Below are 6,720 nucleotides of genomic sequence, written 5' to 3'. Positions count from 1 at the left end.
ACTTCATGCGCTAGCTTTTCCTTTTGTGGTGAGCATTCAAATGCCCATCAATATTCACTTTGCGACTGTGTTTTAGGATCATTATCCTTTTTCCTCTCTAATTTTATATCCCAAGTGAATAGTGCAATATGATGCACTTTTTTTTTTGGGAACATGCTTTCCAGCGCCAGAAAACCAATCATCACCAACTACTACGCTCTATAGTAGTCGCACCACACACTCACTGCGACAAAAATCCTTCCGTCGAGGCTCAACGACACTACGTCCTGTCTGACCGAAAAGCACTCTGCAATCTTCATTCCAGCAGATGGCAATAGATGATGGCACACAGGCTTACGAACACACAATAAGATCCAGCAAAATGCAGTCTCAGCCGGCGGATGTGCTCTTAGTACGTGTGTGTGTGCGTGTGTGTGTGTGTGTGGGCCATTTTTTTCTCGCTCTCAAAACGGAAGTGTGTCTCTTGGCCACCGCCGAAGAAGCTTCACCTTTCTCCCACCGCACAGCAAGTGTCAGAGCGTGTAAGGACAACACGTTGAAGAAATTTCCGGTTGTAAAAAGGCAGCAACAAAAAAATGGCAACGCGCCCCAAAACCCAATACGGCAAAACCAAAACCGAACCAGCAACGAAAGGGAGCAAAAATTTAACAAAAAGTAAATATGACACGCTGTCAAAATGCCACGGAAATGATATCGTTAGGCAAAATTTGCTCAATATCTGTACGAACGAGCTCGTGCTGGTCCTCACAGTATTGCGTCACGCGAGGACCAGATGCAGAAAACGAAGGACCAACCCGGAGCAGCTGTTGGGAACTGTGGCTGTGCCGGAAGTGTTCCCATCGGGTGGTCCCCGTGCATGCTGCTGTGATCGGGATGTCGGGTGTACCGAAATTGACTGTGATGAATTATTGCAATCACGGGTAGCTTTCTGGCCGTGGTGAGACACACACGCATCGGTGCGGGAGCACGAACAGGAACAGTTTCTTCAAACGGGATGAAAATTACGACAGCTTCATCCCACGGCAGGATTTAATTTTACATCATCCTCTTCGGGCGCAAAGTTTTGATTTGTTTATTTTGTTACGTCGCATCGTTTTCAATTAAAGCTAGAACCATCGTTCGGGGCCATCATAATTCAGGGACTGGGCGTTAAGACTGGATCCTCAAACCCTCCCCCTGCAAAAAAGCAACAGCGTGTTTAATTCTTTCTTAATTGAAAAGAATTATACAAGAAAAACAAAAGCATCGCCAGCAAACTGTGGTGAGTGCTCCCCTAGCACCCACAGAGAAGGAACAAACGAGTGTGCAAAAGTTTGCGAATGTTGCCATTGGCTGGCTGGCTGGCGAACAGTGACGGTTGCCGGCAGCGAGAGAGAGTGTCGATTATAATTACTTCATCAAACAAACCATGCATGATCATTAAAAGTTTTATTAATTCACATTGCAATATCGAACCGTGCTGGGTGAGAGCGGCGAAGTCTAGGGCGAGGAAGCCGAAGGATGGCAAACCGAATGCCCGTGTTCTGTTGTTCAATCGCAGCAAGTGGCAAAAATCGGCGGCAAAAGTTGAGTCGAACCGTTTTTTTATGACTCTCCCAACTCTCATCATATTTTCCGGCTGTGTCCGCCTAACCCGCCATGGCTGAGCGTTTTTGGGCAAACTGGGTTGTTGGAAAAACTCATCGGTGCGGGTGTTGATTCACACTTAGAGCAACCAATAACGTGGCACTTTCCCGTTCGTCAGTTCCCAGCTGGAGCGCGCGTAACAGTGTTAGGTACGATAAAACGATCGCGTCCTGTCCAACAAACGCGGACCTGTACTAAATGCGGCTGGAGGTAAATTTCGGGGCGCGAGTATGAACCACGTTTTTCGTCACGCTGATGGAAGTGACGCAAATAGTTGGGCGTTGTTGCAAACAAGAAAAAAGAACGACTCGAAAATACTTTAATATTTTTTCGATTTCCTTTTAGCTTACCAATTTTGTTGTGCTTCTTGGGTGAGCGCTGAGGATGACTTGTGTTGGGTTCCTGTTTTTCACACACTGCACCGAAGCTGCCTCACGCGCGCCAAGGAAATTGTTTGCACTGACAGCAAAATTAAGAACAACAACTTAATGACAGTGATTAATACTGGGGTAGGTGAAAAATAATTAGAAAAAAGTGCTTTCGCTAGTACGCGCATAGTTTTTTCCGCCGGGGCGATGTGAGACCGGCGCTCGAAACCGGCGGCGCAACGCAACGGGTGCCAATAGCAGGTGTGAGCAAAGCATTTTCTTTTGGGCGAAAAACTTGATTAATTTGGGATAGTTTTTCGCTGGAAAGGGATAGCGAATAAGAGTGCCTTCAATTACGTTCTCTCACACCCTCCCCCCCCCCCCCCCCATATTTAAGCCCTTGGTTCTGGGGAAATTTAACTTTTAATTAATAGCACGTAAGGGAAGGTGATAATGGTTGTTTCTTCTAACCAAACTTTTCTGTAAAGTGTAAATTAGGAACTCAATTAGATGGGCCGGTGTGGTGTGCGTGATTGATGCGATCAATTTTTTATAGGAGCTTGATTTTTTATCAAGATCAAAGGTGCGTGATATTTACAAGTAAAAAACTAAATCTTTTTGAGTTCTCCAGGCATAAGGATGGTATGAGTTCCAAAAATTGAAAATCGAGCTAGGACTAAACCAAGCATAACTTTCAAAACTGGAGAAAAAAACTAGAAATAATAAAAGTTTTTATTATTTCTAGACCTCATTTAAAAAGTAATTTCCCAAGGAGTGTGTTGATAGCAATGCCATTTGTAAACCCAAAGGGATGATGAGTATAAAATCTCATCCAATATTCCCATACGCTTAACGGAATAGTCAGTCGCTACTGACAAATCTAGCCAAGAAAACCATAAATGGCAGATTGAGACTTTTTGAGCCAAAGCAGTTAGTAAAGCATTATTGAAATACTGTTACAGCTTTAAAAATAGGTAGCTTTTTTATAAAATAAATTTCGGGGCAGTGCGGTAGCCGAGGTGATAGCAGCGCCGGCCTTGAAAGCCGGTTAAGAGCCTTACACTAAAAAAAAAACTTAAACGAGGTCATGAACTCCTTTGATTAATTCCTCGCTCGTTCCATTCTAAGAATTGGTCCACGGAATGCTGTCGAAGAGTGATATTTTGATCGGTGGAAAATTTTCTTCCGAAAAATCCTTATCGGTTCTGACAAAATATATTGCACAATTCGCATGTCTGCAGAAGAGTATAGAGGAACAGGATGTTATTGGTCTCACTCAAAACTGTTTTGTATCTGGTGTAAGCATAGTCCAAATAGTCTTCCTGGGTACACTGGGTCAATGACTGGACATACTTGACTTATCTGGCGCTACAAACGCTGTATTGGCCTGCTGCATCAATGCTCGATACCGCTCACGGCCCACATTTCAGTTGTCAGCTAACTTCGTCTAGGGATGGCTGTGGCACTTCATGAATGTCACGCTGGGTCTTGAAGTGCAGTTCTTTCCTGCAAGATGTCGTTACTTGAGGACCTTGTAGAAGCGTCATTTGAATCTCGGGAGGCAGGTCGGGATGGGATTTGAACCCCGGTCCTGCCGTGTGACAACCAGCGCCGTTATCACCTCCCAATGGACCAATGGCCAATGGACCGCCCTTTTTTTGAGCTTTACAAACTCCATCCCTGATTCGTGCCCATGGGCTCAAATTTTGGACTGTACTGACAGAACATCCTCTGTCGACCCACTCGCCATTTTTAGCCAGTCTGGTTGAAGAAGGAGAATGAACTCCAAGCTAATTGAGCTCTTTGGCGGAATAGATGTCCCGGCGGTAATCAAAACCAGAAAGAGGCATCAGCTGGGGCACTTGTTGAGGATATCGGACTCATGCCCATCCAGGAGGTGGTTCGCCAGCGTCAGGTATAAGGCGTTACAGCTAGCTCGTTGGTTAAATCATTAACAGGCTAAAATCAGATGCTATCGTGATAGATGTGAAAGCAGCTTTTGTACAAATGTGTCATGCGTTTTATTGTTCAATATAGCCCTATCACATTAATCATACGTAGAAATGTAGCGTCCACACTACAAGAGTAAAAACAAACAAAAATACCAAAGAGACATTGGAGGACAGTCGAGTTAGGCACGGGTATTAGTTACAAACATTTAAAAGAAGTAAATATAAGCAGGATCGAGAAGAAGGTTTTAGCAAGCCACACATAGCACATCTTCCCAAAATGAAGAAGTCTGCCACACTTCAGAAACTTTTAAATTTGACACTCATGACAATTCACAATTTTATGTCATTGCAAATCAAAATGTTTTCGTAGCTTCCTACAAAATCTATAAAAAAACCTCTGCTACAGTCAAGTAGATTATCTCGACCTCAGCATTGGCAGGTTTTAATTTTGATTCTCAAGTTTACACATAACGCTCGGGATTTGCGGCAAGATTGAATCGCTGTAAACATTTAAAAACCGTTTTACTTGCTCACCGCCTGTGATGGCACCGGTGAAGCAAAGCGAAAAAACCTACGCGGATGGTTGATAAACGGGGACCGAGTCACCGTGATATGTATCATCACGGCCATCATCCGCCCGGTGTCGATGGAGTCGCCTGGTACCTCGTACGGCGGGTACTCCCCTGCGCAGCGACAGTATGCCGATGAGTGTTTTCAGGCATGTAGTTTTAATTTCAAAGAGCATCATTTTATGCTCCAAATAATAATATCAAAGCATGCTTTTCTAGATACCTGAACATTTGCCGGGGAGCTATTAATCCGGTTAGGTGAAGCCGGTACCATGGCCGGGCACGTCCAGGCAATGTTAGGAAGCGTCTGTCGGCGAAACGTGTGCGGCGGGACCATACCGGGGCACACTATGTTGGTTTGTGTGTGTGTTTTTTCTATTTTTGCTACTGCTGTTGTTGTTATTGCTGTTGTTGTTTGGATCTTTTTCCCTCACATCACAGGACCATGAACTCCTGTAAATGTATCCATGTTAGTGTCGGCTGAATGGGTTTTATTTATAAATGCTTCCCTCCGATACATCACGGCTGAACGGTCAGGACGGGGTTTCGAGCCTCTTTCGGGGACCAGAACCATGCAATTCTCACAGCCACAGCACAAACGCACACACACACACAACTATAGAGACACCAGTGAGGGTAACGCCGTTCATACGAGTATTCCCCGTTGCTTGGCACATTCCACTGAAGCAAGAAGCAGCTATCCAAACTCATCGGTGTACTTTCTACCTGGCGTGTTGTATGTCTACTGGTTGCACGGTAAACGAAGCCGAAACGCGGGTCCAAACGAGGCATGAAGAGGGCACAGCAGAAGAAGAAAAAAATAGCCACAGGAAATCGGATACATATGATAAACGCCACAATGTATGTAGATAGGACGGGCAGGCTTTCGCCAAGCGTAACGAAACATAAGCAACAAGAAAACTGTCGACAGTCGGTGTACAGTAGTCAGCCTTACGGATCAGGCTGAGCTATCTAGGGGCCAGGGCGAAGGGGCAGGTGTGTGTCGGCATTAACCGAGCGGCCGACCGTCCGAGAATGTGACTCATTCTTCAACCAGGAAAACGCTCCAGTTGGATGTGGATTGTGCACAAATTACTGTTGTTGCCGGGCGAAAGGTCGTTTTCTTGCGCACCTGAAATGTTTACCGGAGATGTCCTTATTACCTTGTTTCTTTTCATGAGCCTCGCAAAGATCGTACGGCGATGGCGAGAGGCAAAAGAAGAAGAAGGAAAACACTCCCGCAGCAACAGCTACTTACCGCTTACCGAGCGCAAACTGACTCATTGAACGCCGTCTATCAGTACATTTCCGCCGGGTACTTCTTGTCTGTGCTCTTTTTCCACATACTCACACAGAGGCCCGGCGAGTGAGAAGTGGGCTCACACCAATAGCCAACAGTGATATTAACACATATTCTAGGCAGTGCAAACATGCCTTCTTCCACCCATAATTATCTCATATTTTATTTAAACCTTAATTAAAATGCTGTGTTTTCGAGGGCAAGAGGCACACCGTGCTTACTGTCAGGGTGTAGTGTCGTTGTGGCGAACCGCTCGCTTTCGCTCACCGGTACAGAGAGCTGTACTAGTGCCACCTAGTGAACTGGCAATGATCAATTCCGGTTGCGTTCTGTGACAAGGTTTTCATCTTAGTTTCTTTAATGGTACACCTGTAGAAGAGCGGGTTTGCAAAGTTTTATTAAAACGAAAATATTTTCCTCTGTTGCGTGGGTAATTATTTTGGTTAAATCACACTGACAGGTTGAAGTAGCTAACATGTTGCGTTAAAAGGGCAAGAGTCAAAGGTGCTCAAGTATGTTAGATTACTCGACGAGAAAGCCTAGCATACTCCACTTCGAAGAAGCTGTCTTTTCCTGAGCACATTTCTTGCTGCTGGAGTAAAAGCAGAATCGCATTAGTGGTCGTAGGTCTAGGACTCACTATTTGTACTGTAATACTGACGAGAAATTCTCTGTTAGTATGTTGTGTATCCAGTAGCTGAAATTGCTGATAAATTATAAAGAATTTGAAGGTGATTCTTCTTCTTCTGTCTTCTTTCGTAGCTTCTTCTAACTCTTAAACCTCGAAAGATGATTAAGAGATCTGTAATAGATCTCCAATTTCAATATGATATTGCAATATGAGTTAATGCTTAATTTCAAATATAAATCTTTATTCTTCATTTAAATATTTTAAATATTTCCTC

Source organism: Anopheles stephensi, chromosome 3 (assembly GCF_013141755.1).
Source record: "Anopheles stephensi strain Indian chromosome 3, UCI_ANSTEP_V1.0, whole genome shotgun sequence".
Classification (NCBI taxonomy): Eukaryota; Metazoa; Arthropoda; class Insecta; order Diptera; family Culicidae; genus Anopheles; species Anopheles stephensi.
The sequence above is the reverse complement of the archived record's forward strand: the minus strand, read 5'-3'. Positions refer to the sequence as shown.